The 19000-nt window shown below is 36.5% G+C and overlaps 1 long non-coding RNA gene across 6 annotated transcripts in view; it reads left to right on the top strand.

Moving 5' to 3' along the window:
• Positions 1 to 19000, top strand: part of LOC116230833 (uncharacterized) — a 120513-nt gene that overhangs the window by 21285 nt on the left and 80228 nt on the right. For 4 of the 6 annotated variants that reach the window (XR_016469584.1, XR_016469585.1, XR_016469586.1 and 1 more), the window contains exons 1-2: positions 8126 to 8303; positions 9252 to 9332. This is a non-coding gene — a long non-coding RNA (uncharacterized LOC116230833). Of the gene's footprint in view, positions 1 to 8125; positions 8304 to 9251; positions 9333 to 19000 lie in introns of those variants that run through there. The other 2 variants (XR_016469587.1, XR_016469588.1) reach the window with 1 other exon arrangement.

Genomic DNA, 19000 nt, shown 5'->3' on the forward strand with positions numbered 1-19000 from the left:
TGACAAAGGTCTGCTAAAAGTGGTTGTTGAATTCAGCTGTTTGTAAAGGTAAATGATAAAAGAGTACACTGGCAGCTACCTACATTAATGGCTTTTGCTAGGTGCCACTTGGTAGCCGAGAATGTGCTTTCTATGAGAGGCTATTGTTCTTTTTTAAAAATCCTGTAGTGCCAGAAAATAAGAGAATATCAACTGTTGATATTTTTCTGTGTAGAAAATTTGATTTTGGCTCTTATCTGCATCATTATCTTTACTGGGTACTAGCAGTTGCAACCTAGAGTGAATTTCCTCACATTAGGTAAAGAAAAACCTAGAAATGCCGTGAGATTATTCTGCATTAAAACAAGCTTAAATGCTATGAAGTCTTGTGAAGCTGACATCTAAGATGGAAGGTTAAGCATTTATGGAGTTTACTTCTTGCATACAGGTTAGACTTGATGATACAAAGAGTATGGTAAATACACTCATCCCATGTATATGACAATTATAGAGTTTCTAATTGTTGTAGCTCAACAATTTATTTTTCATCTTAATTTATAAAGAGAATACATTTTGTTTGAGCTTTTTTTTGACACACCTTAGTCTATGAGGGTTATAGTCCATGTATACATTATTAAGCAATATAGCCCAATGTGAGTGAACCTGTTGAGCAAAACAGTTTGTGCTGAGGAATGGCATCCATATTATTCAAATATTTTTGCTTCAGACCAATTCTGATTGTTTGAATGCCTGTTTGGAATTGAAGCACAGTAGAGGAACTTTGAGAGCCACCCAGAGTCTAGTTTGTGCTCCTGAAGCCATGATGAAATGAGAAGCAAAGTGCAGTATGTGAGACTGGCTTCCAAATCAAAATCCTGATCCAAACTAAAAAGATAATGTAGACTTCTAGAGGTTTCCTGTCCTTTTTGACTAGTGGAGACCTAAATAAGATCTGACTCAAATGGCAGAAAGGTGCAGCATGGGCTTGTCAGAGGATCACTTATTGAACCCGCTCAACTTTCAGAGACTAGCTCCATTCAGGGCAGTCCAAGCACCTTACAGTACACCTGGGAAAGTGGTCTGGATGGTGGTATCTGCTGTCTGCACAGAGGCTCATGGGCAGCCTGCAGGCCACGTGGCTAAGCCTGCTGTGTGCTGTGTACCCAAAGTAGGCATATAGGTACCGAGGGGTGTACTTGGCCAGTACAAGGAGTTCTGATCAGCAGTCCTTAATCTAAGTCTGCTGTCTGCATGTTGGAATACCAGAGAGTGCCCCAAGGACACTCTGAATACACCCAGAAGCAATTTGTGTGTTTAAGACTTGAATCTAAAGAACACCTAGAGGATCATGGTACAGTCTACGACATACACACGTGGCTTTCTCAATTATGTGATTATGTATTCAAAGGCAATATAATCCTAGAAATTGTAGAGAAGGCTAGCGTTTTTTGACAGATGTAGAAAGTAAAGTGATCTTACCTGTCAGACTTGCTTTACCCACAGACTGGCCACTTCTCTTGCCTAAGTATACGAGTGAAATTGAGCATTTAATAAAACACTAATTAGAGTAAATACTGTAAAAGCATTAACCTCCATAAGGTGTTTAAATTGAATTCCTGGGTACTTTGGCTCAGTTCCAGTTTTCAATAAGTTCCGATCTAACAGTATCAGATCACCAACTCAAAGGCTCTGATTTTAGTTTATGGAATATTCCCGTTAATAATGATACCTTAGACATCCATTAAGTCTGGAACATTAATTTTATGGAAAACTTCCAATACAACTCCATTAGATTTTTTTTTAGCTAAATTAGCAGCATAGGCTTTTAACAAATGTCATAAATAGCTATATTTAAAAGGAAAGATTGTCCAAATTAAAGCCAGACCAGAATAGAAAATACAGCTCCCTCTGTTTAAGTCGTGACCTTCAGAATCCGTTTAAAAGTTACAAACTAAATGAATCCCTGAGTTCTTCAAATACCTTGTTGTTTGATTGTTGTGTGGACTAAGAAAATAGAGGACTTATGAACCACTGATGTTTGTGGTTTTGTTTTTTTTTCTTTCTTCTTTTTTCTTATTTTCTTCTGGTAGGTGAAATCCTGTAGTTTACACAGCGTGATGCAATACTTTTGAACATTTAGTTTTCATATAAGTGCAGTGTATTACACTATACATTTAAAATACCATAAGAAGCACACAAAAAATCTATAGGGCATGCAGAAGCTTTATTTTCCATCTCCAGTTTTCATATTTGTATCCTGTACGACATGTATGAGCTTGCCTGCTTTCTCCACCAACTTCTTAGCTGCAAGGTACTTTCAGCTAGCTGCAGCAGAGTAGGAGAAGGATTCTATGACAATCAGCTACTGGGGAAAAGGAAGAAGATTCAGATCAGTGCTCATAAAGGAAAGCACAAGGGAAGCTTAGACATCATGTGCTCTGCCTGGTGAAAGTTTGCTCACCTAGAAGCTGGCAGATAACCATCAGTCAGCTGGCTGCACAGCTTTAAGCTGTGTGAGTTCTTGTTCATGATCAGTACTGTGGGAAGCGGAGGACAGAGTTAACACAGTGCTGGACTTACAAAAGAACATATATCTGAAGGGAATCAAGTTCCAGTTACTACTTTGCTCTCGTGTTCACTTATCCCATCTGAGCCAGCTGCCACTTTTTCTGTTAAAGGCTCATCCAGAGTGAAGGCATTCAAAACAAACTGAAATATGTTAATATTGTCAGGGTCAGCCAGTGTTAAGTTTCCACCAGCTAACGTCAAACATAGACAGAACTAATGTTATTAAGTCAAATTCCTTCAAACTGGACTTCTTTATTAGATCTCGGCGAGACTGAAACTTTAAGCCAAAAATAGAGTGCATTGCATTCATTTTGTATGCATGTGTGTCAGACTGTGAGAAATTCTAGTTAGAATTTTCCATATAACCTGAATAAATCAAGAAATGTAAAATTACTAAAATCATATGACGTTTTAATGTATAAAGCAGGTGGGACAAAATTAACATTGATCTTTTGGCTGTAACTCTGCATTTACTAGCTTCCAAGAAGTAGCTTTTAGTGATGATATGTTCTCAGCTGTTACATGTTCATGCTAAATCATAAACTAATAATAATGCTAATCACATATATAAATTTTTCTTTTTGCATAACAAAATGTTTCTGTGTATGTCACGTCATGCTTTTGTTCTTTTATTATTATTTCCTTCTCTCTCTCTTTTGATAAAACCCAATCCCATTACTCCAGTCACTGTCCCTTACTTGTTGTCAGTACTTTGATGTGGAGAGAGGGTGAAGCCCCTGCATCTCTGTACTTTTGGAGATATTCCCCCATTCTTTGTATTACGAGGAAGAACTAGAGACACTAATGGTGAGTCTCGAAGTAAATATATCAGTAATATTCACTTGATTACAGTTCTTGCTTATGCTAGTGACAAAGTCCAGTGGATATTCTTGTATTGAATCTTAATAGTCTTTTATTAGTTCAACTATATACATACTAGCATCAATAACACTACATAACAAAAAATTATCAGTAGAAATAAATCCTGCTTACTTGTAATACAGAATTGTTTTGTTTTCTCTCAAGTGTGGATTCCTTAAAGAGGCATTTGCTTCCACCTTGTAAAGATTTTGTTAATATAAGCCATTGAAACCATCTACTTAAAAATATAAGTCACGCACTCTGAAGATAGGCAATCAAAGCTAGAAAATTATGAGTAAGAAATTGTTTTGTTCTGTCTAGAAATCCATGATCATAGCTATACTTTGTGCTCTGCATTACTGGATAATCAAGATAGCCAACTTCAGCAACAAGCTCTGTCAAGAACTTACAGTAGTGCTTTCCCTCCCCTTGTACATAATATATATAATATACTTTTATATATAATATATTTTTGCCATAATACAGGTCATTTCCTCCACTCAGATGATAAACAGAAATTAACTCTTACACTCTATCATTCCTGAGATTAAAAAAGTGTTGAGGATGCTGCTTCTTCCTCATTCGAGTCCACACTGAGCAGAAAGCTCTTTAGGGATTGAGGTTATTGAATGTGGTCACCCGGGTTTTAGCAGGAAATGTGAGTTAACGTTAAATATCATATATAACAATTTGAAATCCCTAAGCAAGATTTGTAAGCATGCAGTGAGTGTATTATTTATGTTACTATAAAAAGCTGTAAGGGATAAATGTTAATTTGGAAAATTGATGTAGAAAAATTACATTCCTGCAAAATAGTGATAGAGTAGTTTCATATTCACAGTAGATTCAACACAATACTCTGCTCCCATGTACAGAAGCTTAAGTTAAGCCTTCCATACTTCAAATGAACAGTTTAGTAATGTAGCAGTACAGTCTATACCTATGAAGTTCACTAGAATAGTAAAGAGATTTCTCATAGACAGTAAGTTAGAATAGTCACTTTCAGATATGGTCCTAAGAAGTTATCCCATGTTATCAGACTAGGTGAATCTTCATAATCTGCCCAGGACTATCAAATGCTCTATGTATATGTTATTGCATACATGAAGTCACAGATTTAATTTGCATTTAAAAATAGTTATAAAATGTCTTATCGCGGTTAATCAAGGTTCCGCTGTCTTTTTGGATGCATAAACAAGGTTTTCTTGTTAATAAAGAGAACAACCTGGAAAAACCAATTCTTTGATATTAGAATGTCCTGTTTTATGTCAGCAATCCTAGTGTTGCCTGAAATTTTTCTAACCTACAGTTTTCAATTTTGCTTCAACAAGAGGCTTGATCCAGATCTCAGTGAAATCAATAGGAGTATTTCTGTTAACTTAAACAGGAGCAGAGTCAGAGCCAAGGTCAACAATATTAATTTGCTATAGCTTCAGGCAGACATCCTTCTTTTTTTTAAAAAGCAAATCTTCACTTCACCTTGCATGTAATTTAATAACTGTGTATAAAGCTTGAAAAGTTACAGTTTCTCCTAAGGATCTGAGAGGATCTAGTTTGGGTGAAGTGCACATCCTGTATTCAGAGAGCATACAAGATTAGCTTGGATAGGCTTTTATTTCTCTCTGGGTGGGATTGGACATTTGTTTGAGCTAGGACTTGATGCAGTGTTTTTTCATTGTCTTTTCCTTTAAAGATTGAAGTTTTTTAATCCTGTCTACACAGACGTTCAGTAGTTGGTTGGCATTTTTCTTAATGCAATTGCCTAGATAATCCACAGTCCTGAAGAGAAATTAGAAAATCATTTTCTGTTTAAGCTTCCAAGGTTCCGTCTTTCTGTCTGCTTCAATCTCCTTTTATGTTTTTTCCTCCAGCTTTCCTTCAAATACTGTCTGTCTTTTGGCAGGCTCAGAGATTCATAAAATGTTACCTTCAGCACATCAATACAAAAGTGTTGGCAAGCTGGTGACAGCTATTATTTCCCAATGCCTCAAATTTCAAAGTTCTGATTTGCTACAGTGTCCTTTTTTTTTCTTGTACTTCACGTGTCTCCTGGGTTCCTACTAAAGAATATTAGCAGTAGTTCAGCTTTTTGATGTTTAACAGAACTCCTAGGAATAAAATAAGCCAGGACTTACCAGCCTAAGATACATGTAATCACATTATATAAATGGGGATAAAAGCAAAAATTATTCAGTAAGTTCAGTAAATAGAAGGAACATATTATAAAGCCGTGGAAGGTTCCCAAAGATAACAGGCTGCAAAACAGTAGAGAGAACTCTTCTCAGTTTCAGAAGTAGTAAGTGGTTTATCTTGTCATGATGACGTTTTATGTCAAACGTAAGCACCATTACTTCTTTTCACCTTCGTAGTGTTTTAAAGCTAAACTGTGGGTTTTATCAATTGAAATACAAGTGTGCCTTGATTTTGCATTTGTGTAGGGTGTACCCATAATGTGGTATGCATTATTTTATAAATATAATAACATGGATCTGATCCAGTAAAAACGCAGCAAAATGCTCATTATTTGATGAAGGAAAGATAAGACCTTACATCAGTGCCTTGCTAAAAGTGCAGGGTGCTCTTTTCCTACAAATTCCTCAAAGTGCTGAATGCCCTTGGTCTGAAAAACTGAAAGTACCCTGTACTCTCAGCATTTATGTCTTTATTTATATCAGTCTTATATTATTAATTGTAACTATTAAATTCTTTAAGCCGGACCTTCTGACAGAGAAGGCATAACTGTCAAGTGGTTATCTATAGTGCAACAGTATGGGAAAGACTGAGGATCCCTATTGGAAATGTGGGACATTATTCTACACTTTTTGCCGCAACATACGTGCAAACTGTGGCAAGAATGCTCAATCTAATTTAATCTGCAGAATAATTGGTGTAGAGGACTGCATCCACTTTGCATATAAATCAAAAAATGGTGATGTGTATCATTCAGATCTGTTTTTATGAAAAGTAAATCCGAGTAAGTCTGTTTTTGAATACTTATACTGAAGTCTCTACTAAAAGAAGGCTATATGCAATACAAATAAAGAAGGAAATTCTTACGTTTCACAGGGAGTGATTGAGGAAGTGTAGCCGGGAAAAGACTCAAAATCTAGATCTTTATTTCAATGCCTCTGCATAAGCATAGTGATACCTGAAGTAGTTATGAGGGAAAAAAAAAAAAAAAAAAAAAAGGCCAAGAAGTTAGAAGGGGAAAAAAAAGTACAACAAGAAGACTAAGAGGGAAAAAAGCTTAGATATTGAACAAAATGTCTGGCAGCATGCCCAGGCAAAATTTTCCAGACTTATCAAGGTCGGGCATCACAAGATTTTCCGTGGATAAAAGCTCTTTATGAAACAGGAGATATCTAAACAAAGCACAGCAGACACTTGCTCTCTTTTTTCTGAGGCTATTGTGAATGCTAATTAGAACATTTGAACTCTGATTGAAGAAGCACGTGCCAATTAGGCAGTTACGGACAGTAAATAACACTAGGATCATCAAACCTGAGTTGCAGTTGGCAGACACAGCATTGACCCAAGAGGACCCAGAACCATGAGAAGAAAAAGGGGTCCCATGACAAGAAAGCTGTTGCCTTGCTGGGTAGGTTGGTCCTGGGCAAAAGCCTAATAAAAGCAAAAAAGGAAATTTTCATGGAGTAGGGAAATCAGATTGGCTACCTTTTACTTTCTCCTAAATATTTTAGCTTATACACTGATTTATTTAAAGTATTGTATACAGTGTATAGTTTTCTCCTTTAGCTCATTGCCACTGTTTTGTGTTTAGGTCCACTTCTCTACCTTTTACCCTTTTTCCCTATTCCCCCTCTCCTGGGGCATGGGTCCATGGGTCCCTCCACCCCCCCTATTTAGTCACAGAACTGGGCTGAACAGCCTATAAACCATTGACATACGTGCAACTACTGATTTATGTTAAATGAAATTGTAAGTTTAAAACTTAGAGACGCTAGAAAAGGTAACAAATTGAAGAGGATTCTATGAATTGGCTGTTTTTTATGAGTCATGTCCCTTTTTCATTGGTTTTGCCTGCGTTTAAGCACTTATTTTTGGTTTTTTTTTTTTTCCTGGAGTAAAAATCTAAGAGTTGATAAACTCTGTAGTATCCCTGCTCTAAGAATTCTATTCTTTGAATAGAATAGAAAAATGGTAGGAAACTAGCCTGTGGATAAATACCAGTTCATTCCACTTCATTTCCAAACTCATGGTAATACTGAGAATTTAAAACTCCTTAAAAATACTTCCATAAAGAGTCATTTCAAATTCTGGAATCAGTATAGGAATTAGAGATGGGAGAACTTGTGTGAATAAAACGGAGAACAAGACAAATCGTAGCTCGTGGTGTCTGCCAGCAGTGGTTCTTTGGGAGAGCTGGAAAGTATTGAAGTGATTGTAAGAGTGGTTCATCTTAACTAGCAACTGGTTGATAGAGACCTGATTTGATTACAGTTTGCCTAAAGTAAGCAGTCATTTGGAGAGATTGAAGTAGGTTATTGAATTAAAACCGCTCTCCACTATGATCTCCTTCAGTATTCCCTTGAATCCACTGTAAGTTCCCTCTGAAGTTCTCCAGCATGCTTCACTTTTCTTATTCCTGCGCTTTTCAAGCAAAATTGAGTTCATGTAAATTGGTTCAATTCTGACTCTCTGTATGGTAACTGCTGAGTTGTGGCCTGAACCACTGATTGAGCACCTGGGGAAAGGACCTGGTCAGCCCTGGGAGCACAGGTGAAGGCAATTCAGCTGTGTGACCAGAAGGAGTGGAGCCTGGCTGCACCTCTCTTAGACCTCACTTAAGGACTGACTGCCACTGGGTACAGATCTCTGGTTGGAAATCCCTCCCTTGTGTGTGGAGTTTTCCTTGCGAGCCTAAAAAGAGATAGGTGAGCGCTTTCCCTTTTTCTTTGTAACACCTTTTCCATCCTGCTACTCCCTTTGTCATTACATCTCGTGTAACATCATTCCATTGTGTTGATCTGACTGTTACGTTCTCTAAGCCTGAATGGTTGGAAAAGCCTCTGATGGTTTAAACACTTACTTAAGCCTCCTAAAATTTTAAAGTTATCTCAAAACACTGTAATCCCATCTTTCTTGAAGATTTGAGAAGCCTGCTTGTCTTCATTGATAAAATATATATGAATAAAGGCAGTATTTCAAAGTGTTGCTTCACCTGTGATTAACTTCCCTTTTTCAAGCACAAATATAATTTGAGCATATGTTGCTAACAGCTAGGTAATAAAAGGCATGCATCCCTACATAGGGTAAGCTTCACCGTAAGGCCGTTATTTCTTCTTTATATTATAAAGAAATCAGAATTTAGATATGCTTAACTTAACATACCTCTCAAGAATTCTGTGAAGTTAAAGGGAAGCTGAGGATTCCAGAAGTTTCTTGTTAAACTCTAGTAAGGTGATGAGTTACTTCTTGCACTGCTGAGGAACCAAAGACAAATAAAATCGATGCAATCTCTAATGTGGCAAAGACAGAATTATTGAATTGTGCAAATGGTCAGTGGGGTGAAAATCTGTCTGCCCACAATTATTACTGGATCTGACTTTTTCCAAGTAGTAGTTATCAATTTATTGTATGCTGGCAAAGCTGTTTTGATAAATGCAATACTTAAGTCTTGAAGTCTTCAGTCCTTGAAGTTTTGTGAAATGTAGAAATTGATGCAGAAAAATCACAAGTACAACTACAGAACCAGTCTTTTCTTTCTCTTATAAAGAGACTGATGAATAAACAGCTACAAATTGATCTATAAATTGCAATACTCGTTAGGACATTGCCCTTATTTTTCTAAACATTTTTTCTACTTGTTACTTTTTTTCCAGTAATGAAGGTGTTAACCTAAATTACATTTGAAGAGTGGTAGAAAATTGACCCAGCTGTAGGAGATGAGGAATCAGGAACAGGTGAGTCAAACCTTCTTTATAGAAACATCATTGGAAAGAACTACTCTGATCTGGTTTCAGGAAAAAATAGAGCAATTTCTGTTAGCTGAAGAATGGTCATAGGCTCGAGGTAAGATAGATTTTTAAGAATAAATGGTTTTCTGCTTCAGGATAATAATATGTGCAGTGTGGCCTTTGAGAATTTTGGCAGCCAACTGCTGATTAAGTTGGTTTTGGTTTGTTGCAGTTTGAGCAAATGTTCCTTTCCTGCCCAGTGTTCTACAATATTGCTCTGGTAGACTTCTAAAGTGGTGTGTATGGACTCTGTAATTATAGAGTAGTTTAATTGCATGCAGAATTGCATATTTTTCAGCATAGAGATGTTATTGATGTGGAAGTGGAGTGTTGCTGTTATCTATGCCTGTCTGGATATTCAAAATGTGAACTAGGTAATTCAACTTATGGTAAGAGTGGTCGTTTGTTGTGCCAAGCATCAGGAATGAAGAGTGGGTGCTTGAAAAATGCTTAATCTGTAAGAGGATCCTTAAAGGATTAGAAGCAAAGTAAGAAACTTGAATGTGCTGCGCTTTGCTTCCTAGATAACCCTTTTCTTTTTAAGAAGGAATCTTAATTTTTTTTTGTGTAATTTTTAGACGCTATTAACTTGCTATTGTTATGTTTGCTAACAGTCATCCACAGGCATTGCCATGGTAGCACTTCTGTGGGCCTATGAGCCCTCGGTTCCCCCTCCAATAATGTCTGGCTTTGGTGATACTTGCTTTAAAAGCTAAACATTTGTATAAAATATTGAAGCACAAATTGCTTTGCAGTCAAAAGCTTTCTAACAAGCACTGATTGTAGCTCTCTTTCATTTTCTACACACAACAGTAATTTTTGCTGTAACTCACAGCACTGATAGAATCTTTGTTACAAACAAATGACTGAATTGTTTGTGGCTTAACTTTTCCTTTTTGAAAGTGTAAAATAGTGCAGGTTGTTCTTGTGATCATGAGTTTTATCTTTGCATATGGAGTAGCAAGTGTGTGTTTGACTGTAGGATCCTGGCTCTGTAGAGATCCTTGGTGCACCTTATATCTTGCTAACTGAAGAACTGGCAGAAGCAGCTGTGTTGGTGTTCTGTTGTGTTGTTCTACCTTTGCTACTTAGCTGGGAATGTTTCTCTCAAGTAATAGGCTGGCTAGTTTGGGTAAACTTGTGTGGTGCTGCACGGCTTCTATTTGGCAGATTTTAAAACTATCTGTCCTGAGTTCAACTGAATTTTCAGTAAGCCTCATGACAATGGAAAGGTGTAATAATTTATTTGAACAGCTTCTCAGCTTTCAGTGAGGTAGAAGTCTATATATGATTTTCTATAGTGAGTAGGTTCAAAATGAAATTTCTGTCATTAATGTTGTTTGATGTAGAAGCTCTAAGGATGAGGCATTTGCATTGTTCAGATATGCTAAGTAAGTCTGTAGCTTGTGATAAAATCTTGGAAAAGACTTCTATGATTTTTCTTAGTCAAATTCCCTACCTACTTTCAATATTGCCCACTAACCCATTTCCCTAAGTGTTACATCTACCCTTTCTTTAAACACCCTCGGGGTTGGTACTTCACTGGTTCTCTGGGCAACTTGTTATCAAAACCTTATTGAACTTTCTCCTTTAAAGCTTAAAATCTAAATTCTTCTGCAGTGTATGTTTCTTTAGTAGATGTTGCTTGTGTATGTATGTATAAAATAGGAAAGGGAACAAGGAGGAGGCATAATGATGGAAGTTATTCTGGCGCAGCTATTTATTATAAAGGGAACACAAATCATGGAGAAGTTTTAAGGTAAATCTAGTACCCTCAGAACCAGCTCTATGTGGCTTTTATCCTCCCCCAAACATACTTTGTCTCAGACAGTAACAAAGAAACAAAGTGTGCATTATCACATAGGTAGGGAGATCCTGTTTTCACAGGTATAGAGGACTTCTTCAGGAAAGTACTTCTTACAAAGTAGCAGAGGTGCAGAGTACAAGTTCCTGTGTGTTCCTGTATGTTGGCAGTCATGCATACAAGTTTTAAAAAAAAAAAAAAAACAGTTGGCTAGAATTGCATTTGTCTCTTCTCCATCAGATTGCCATGTGTGGTTCTTTACAATGGCAATAAGGATACTCAGGAATAAAAGGATTTTATTCTTCATGTTTAGAACCATAACAATATTGTTTCTGCTGGCTCTCATTCTTAAAAAATTTACAGAGTACTGAGAATTTCAGTAGAAAGAGAGCTGTGATATCTGTATGCGGGCTCATCCGAAAGTAATGCCTCCCTTTTAGATATGTTGTCCTATGATGTCAGGGGTAGATGTTTGGTGGCATCGCAGTAGAGGTTGAACCTTCCAACCAAAATTCCATTACATTTTGATGCTGTGCAACAGATAGCAGAAGAGGAGCAATCTGACAAAATAGCATCTGATGTGGAAGTGTGTATGAACCAAAGGTGTGTCATTGAATTTCTCCATGCAGGAAAAAAAAAATTGTACCCATTTACATTAATGGATGCTTGCTGAGACCAAACAGTGGATGTGAGCATGGTGAGGCTGTGGATGGTGTGTTTCAGTACTGGTGACAGTAGTGTGAAAGGCAAAATAATTCCAGTGCCATGCACAGCTGTCACCTCACAAAATGAAGTGTTTTTATTAGCTCATCCATGCAGATTAGCTAATGAAAAATAGTGTTTTGTAGCTGAGAATTTGCTCTATCAAATAGTGTCATTGTGCTCTTTGTATCTCTGTGTAGTTTCCATGGAAATAAATAGGAGACATTATTTTCAGTGACCTATATAATAATAATGTTTTTATCAATACCCTATCAGATTATACCAGATTATACCGGCTAAGCAGCTGTACCTGCATTAGTCAAAACAAAGCTTGAATTTCCACATCTACATGCCTCAATCACTCTGATTTCTGAAGGCTGATGGATGGAGTAGTTTTGCTTTTCACTCTGTCAGAACATGCCATAGGAAGGCATAACTGGATGTCATGGGCTTGAAAAGCCTTACATTCCAAAAGGCCTTGCTCCAATAATTTTACTCTCCTTGCTTTGTCTGCTTTGGAATTTAATGGAACCAATTTAAAAATCTGAATCATTGTGCACCTTGAAAATCAAGGTGGAGTCTTTCACCTTGATATTTCTGGTGAGAAATACTGTCTGTTATTCCCATGTTAGCTTAGTGTATAACTTCGTGTGATATTTTCTCAGCAGAAGTGCAGATGGTGACTCCTGGCAGACAGTGTTATTGAAAGATGTTATGCTGCATGTGTACAGGTTGTTAAGCTAACTGACATTTTTTATGCAGCATTGACTACTGAAATTCAAAAAGTCAGAAAATTACCAATTGCAAGTCAGAGGTCAGCTGGTTCATTGGAAGGCACAAAAATCCCAGTCTTTTAGTAATGGTGCCATATGTTCCTCACTGCTTCTTGCCTCGAAATCGTAGTGAAAATCAAGAGACAGTTGTCTGTTGTAATCAGATTGCAGTGAAATATAGATGCATAGCCAGTGAGGCAGTTAGATATACAGGATGTAAAGCAGCATGGGAACAGTCCAGATCTTCCCTAATCAATACTGGTAAAGTCAAAGGAGTTTTTAAACCATGCATGATCTATCTGGTACAAAAAAAAAAAAAAAAAGAGGGAATTTGATGTGTCTGTTCACAGTCCATAATTGAAAAGGATCACAGTGATGAGGTGTTCCAGAGGAGTACTGCTGTGGCTGGGGTTAAATCCATTCCTATGATTAAAAAAGGCTAAGTAACCAGCCTATTGATGACACTTTCAGTTCAAGAAATAGCCAATAGGCCTTTGGACAGAGCAATCTTACACAAAAGAATGCAGTAAAAATAAGCGAATAGCAAACTGGAACTTGGAATGAGGAACTTGGAAGAGGAATATGGCCTCTATTTCAGAAAAAAAAATCTTCCATGTTGATATTCCATTGGGAGAAGGAAACTGACTGAGGCCAAATGCTAGGGCTGCTAGTGAGTAAGTGTATGATATGTGCTAGAATTTTTGTCAGTAGAGAATACCATTGAAAATGTGAGCAACAGTTCCCTCTGTTTTATTTTGCAACATGGCTGAGTGCATAAAATGTGGAAGAGCATGGCATCACTGAGATTCCCCTCTTAGAGAGAAAGAATGAAGTTGGTGAATGCCATTCCTTATCTTCCTAATATTCTGGCAAAGAGGAATGCTTGTCTCTTGTTCTGCTTAGACTAGGATGAAGAGTGGCATCATAGAACACGTGATCTCCATTTGAATAGATTTGAATCAACTAGAGACAGTCACTTATAATTAAGATGGTAAAGAAATTAGAACAGAAATTAGAACAGTTAAGCCTTTTTTAAAAATATTACTTATGCTTTAGATACAGGAGTGTGTGAGGCTTTTATACAGCAGCTTTTAGGGTATACGGCTTAAAGAAGCACAAAAGGACAGAAGTCAAAGTTAATATGAGGTCTGAAATGGGTGCCAGAAGGCTAATGTGCTAAATCTACTAAGGATTTGGATTAGCTGCTTCAGGAACAGGAAGAGTGAAGGATTTTGAAATGAAATAACATTGACACAGAAAAGAATCTATGTAATGAGTGTGCGAGGAAGGCAATAAATGGATTATAAAGCTGTACAACTGATGATATTTAACCTCTATGGCATATGTAGTGAACTGTTATCCTGATTATTAAATTAATTTAAAGGTCTAATTTCAATATTTCTAACTTCACTGTAAAGATGAGAAATTATTACCTGATCATGAAAGCAAATACTTCTCATGCAATGCAAAATTATAGATATTTTTGTTCCTCTTACTGATGTATTAATTAACATGAGAAGTTAGAATTCAGTCATGTGTTCTTCCATCCGTATATCTTTATTTGCTCTGTGGGAAAAAAAAGGAAAAGATGTTTCTTTCCTGAAAGTGTATCAAATCAGCAAATTCACATATTGCTGATGCTTTCTTAATAGGCTTATGCCAAGTAAACTAGGCGTAGAGAAAGCTAGTGGATCAAATATCTGAATGTTTCTAATTATTAATGTTATAAGATGACTGCTAATTGAAACAAGAAGTAGTTACCAGTAGAGGGTGGTGTTTTTTGTGTGTTAAGAGCCCTATACTCAAGTTTAGGGGATATTTTGAGGCTAATGGATTAAACAGGCCTACACTCCTCTGATGTCATTTGACAGACTAGAGTAAGACTTAAGAGTCTTAGGTTTCCAGAGTTTCCATTAAGCTTATCGTTTTAGCCTTTTGAGAGTGAATATGGAGAACTATTTTTCTGAGAAGGATTTGTATTTAAACATTTTTCTCCCTCAGTCTTTCCTGTTCTTAAATTGAATGTCTTATCGTTTCTTCTTGGTCACATCTTCTGAACCAGTGACAACTTGTGTTGCCATCTTTTGCTCTACGATGCTGTTGAGCCACATCTCCCTTGGTAGACAATATTCTAACTGAAGTCTTATCAGTGCTGCAGAAAGCAAAAAGGCACCATGCATCTGGCAGTCTACACTCATGTTTATGTATCCCACTAGGATGATTGCCCTTTTGGAGCAGCATGACATTTTCTTATGTTCTCTGATGCAGCTATTCAAATAGACACTAAGGAAATATTTGAGTCACAGATAACACAAAAGAACATGATTAACTGCAAGAACATGATTAACTGCACTCAATTTACAGTGTCCACGGATAAGGAACCTTTAGTTTTTCAGGGCTTTTTTATGTACATGTAGTTATTTAAGTAACTTCAGGCCTTATCATTCCATCCTGCTCTTAATTCCCTCTTAATGAACAAGTATTTTTCTTTCTCAAATGCTGTCTCTGATTTATATATTGGAAACTGATTTAAAGCTATACTAGCCTACATCATGATGCCTGAATGATACTATTCAAGGTGCGTATTTTAACCACAGTAATCCAAACAGAGATCCAACACAATGGAGTAGAGGAACAAAGAGGGGTAGTCCTATGGTAAACTCAGGTCATTTTCTGGATGAAGGATACATGTTATGAAGGCCGTTAGGATAATGTTGCACAGTCTGGTAGTTCCCTCAGTGCTTCTCACTTTGATAAATGGTAGAGATTAAAGAAAAAAATGATGACATTTTGTTACTACTGTAAAATTACTGAGAAATCCTGTACTACTTTTCCTAATCTAGGAGTCTGAAGCTAGTGCTCTGCTGGTAGTCGCATCTGTGGTATAATGTGGTAATAAGCTAACAATTTGTCCTTGGTGTGTAATGTTTATCTGAGTAGCTCAAGCATTAGTTGGTACATAGTAAAAGCTCAGTGCACTACGTATTTCTTTCTTGTATGATTTTTCACTTACTTCCCCCCCTCAGCATCTCTTATTACCTTCATCTCTCCTCCCTTCTTTTCTCCAGTATTTTGTTAATGTTAGCTTATGTTTGGATGGAATGGGAATTGAAAACTTTTGGTTGCTGTAGTTGGAATTATTATTAAGCCAGCTGGAAAAGTGTTATCTGAATAAATGACTTCCATCTTAGATTAATTCTTCTAAGTAGAAAGTTATCACTTGAAGAAAATGTGCATAATATCTGGAAGTAAATGAGGTAAACTCTATTTCTGCTGTGTAGTCAAAGTACAGAATACAGTACAGTGAATACAGTCTGACTTTTTCCTTGGCAGTTACTAATCTAGTTTACTTGTAAAACTGAGTGCTGAGCATGTCTCTTTATATTTTTCTTTCTCCTTTGACCTTGTAATGTAATCAGGTGGCAGACTGAGATTTTTAAATGGTCAAGTGATGAGCTCTTGCAGTGGAACTGAGTGCAGACTGAATTTGGTGCCTTTTTTCTCCATAGTGTTATAGACCAGCTTCATTGAAACCCGATCACATAAGAGTTAATAGCTTTTTCCCCACCCATTGGACAAAGAACAACCTCTGGTGCATTTAAAATATTCATTATGCAACTATTGAAGCATTCCCTGTGTCCTAAATGCTTAGAAAATTGGTTGGAAACAACCTATTTAACAAAGCTGACTCTCATTCACTCTACTTCATGTAACTTAAAAAAAAAAAAAAAAAAAAAAAAAAGAATAGCCCAAGCCATTGCTTTTATAAACCATTTAATACAGTTTATGATAGCAATAATCCCCTTGAAATTGGTTATATTACTGTAGTTTGTTATAGTGTTAACTGCCCTTGTCTTCAGCTTGGTCCATTAACTGAAAATCCAGCCATTATCTTATAATGGGATGATTCCTCCAGGATTATTACCTTACTCTTAGTTTGTTGAAGATTAATATTCTTGTAGGATAGTGAAACAGTGTCAAAATGTGTGAAAAAATAATAAAAAAATCCCAGTTCTACTTTTATATAAGTGATATATTTATGCAAGTTATCTCCGAGGCTTAGACATGATTATTTCTTTATTTATGACACTAAAGATGAAAAGTAGCAGGGTTTTTTTTTTTTTTAATGAAAAGGAACATTTGTTGCCCCAAATAATTAGTGGCAAATGATGAGAGACAAGGAAGGTAGTGTTAAATGTGACAGTCTTAATAATGGGGAATTAAAGTTTGATTCCCACTGTTCTGCTCAATGGGAATTTTGCCAGTGACTTCACTGGGAAAAGATTCAAGGCCAAGAAGACAAGGAGAGAATTATGCTGTATCTTTTCTAAAGCACTGAATTGAGGTGAGAGAAAAGAAGTCATAAGCAAAAGACTGTTTGAGCTAGTGTCGCCTATATCTTATAAGGAAAAAAAGCTATTCAGTGAATTCACAGAACAGTTCACTTCTGATGATGGAAATCCTAAAAGGGCTCCCTAAATTATGTCTTCACCATACTTTCATGACCTATATTTTTAATCCCCAAAGTCATCTTTTTTCTTTGAGTAATACAATGCCAAATCTGAAAGAGATTAATTATTAGCTATGCAACGTTTTTAATTAATCCTGCAATTCACTCTATCAATATATGCTGTCATTCATAAAATCTGTAAGCTCTGATGCTACTGCTTCCTCCAGCTTTATCAGACTTGTGTTCTCATACTCTTCTTAAATGTTGTCAGCTCATCTGCTAGGAGTTGTCAACCAAAATGCAAGGAAGTTATAAAGCAGTTTAAGTACAACCTCTAAAATGTACTCGTGACAGCTTTTGCTAGTGATTATTTGAGACTTGCTTTGTCTGCAGAGTGTTTCCTAGTGTGGGGAAATCTCTGGAAATCTGTTTTCTGCTTTGTACAAAGTATCTTTATTTTGATTACCTCTTCTCTGAGACTGAAGAGGGAAGCTTGAAAACACAAGTTTACTTGTGTTTATGCCTGATGTGTTATCAGTCTTTTTCACAAATGATGGTACCTACGTGTGGCAATACAGAATATATTTCTGTACCTTCAAGAGAAAAACATTTATTTCCTTAAGGATATACCTTTGGTTTCATCAATAAATCAACATGTCTCCTAGGAGAACTATCTACTTGTATTTCCTTTTTTTACATGATAGCAACCTTTTTAAAAAAAAAAAAACCTTTGCTATTATTTTCTTTTTTGTGTGTGTTCTAAAATAAATAAGCAAAGTTTAAAGGGCGTGTACTTCTTTGAATACAAAGTGATATAAATACTTGCTAAATTTGTGTTAATTGATATTTCATTTTGAGGGGTTTTGCTGCAGTCAAGGATCAGTCAGGAAGCAATGCACTTCTTAAAGTTTTTGCAGGCTACTAGCTCTACAGAGTTTTTCTGTGCATCTTTACTGATGAAGTGCATAACTGAGTATCTCCTGAAATATCCTATTTCATCAGTAGTTGTTTCACTGACCTGACTTCAGGATTCAGTTCTCAAACTTCAACAAATGCTCAGATGAGCTATGCATATGCAATAAAGTAGATACTTGCTAAGTGATTGAAGTCCTGTGGCACTGGAGGCATGGCACCTACCCTTCTGATAGTGTCCACACTAAGTGACCTAATTTAAGCCTTAGCTGAAATATCATTTACTGAGTGCTTGTAACTACTAATTAAACTAGTAATTCCACATGATCAAGGAATCATATTTGGAAGGTATTTGCCTGCGATCTCCTGATAAACAGCAGATTAAATAATAAGTACTGCATTTTTTTTATGCATATCTGCTAAGGAAAGCTGCATTATAGACTGAAGCACTTTTATTCTTCTGGATACAGGCTTAAGGTCAAAGAGAATATGATACTGTTTTCGACTGAGTACTGCTAAGTATGGAAGAATGTACATATAAAACAGATTTTCAATTGTATTATGGCAATGGAAAATTACTGCACTGTGCACTTTTTCTTTATTGGTTATGTTTATGTTATGTGACAGAAGAGTAAGTCATGCTTTTGGAAAACATGTTTGTCTATGCTTGCTGTTTATTTTTCTGTATTCTGCTCTGCAACTAAAATCTAGCAGAACTCACTCAAGTCTGAGAGGATGTGCTATTTCTTTAAACCTGCTGTATTCAAGAAGCTGTGCTTCATGTGTCACCAAATAAGAATATCAAGGTGCGTTTTCTACCTGAATGATAGGCAGTATGTTTGTGTCATCATCATGATAGATAGTGGATCATCATGATAGGTAGTATGTTTGTGTCATCATCAAGTCTTCTGGAGCTATAGTTGTCTAATTGTCTGGAAGTAGAAGTGGAGATAGGATAACATGACTTGTGCCA

Source organism: Phasianus colchicus, chromosome 10 (assembly GCF_987193195.1).
Source record: "Phasianus colchicus chromosome 10, bPhaCol1.hap1.1, whole genome shotgun sequence".
Lineage (NCBI taxonomy): Eukaryota > Metazoa > Chordata > Aves > Galliformes > Phasianidae > Phasianus > Phasianus colchicus.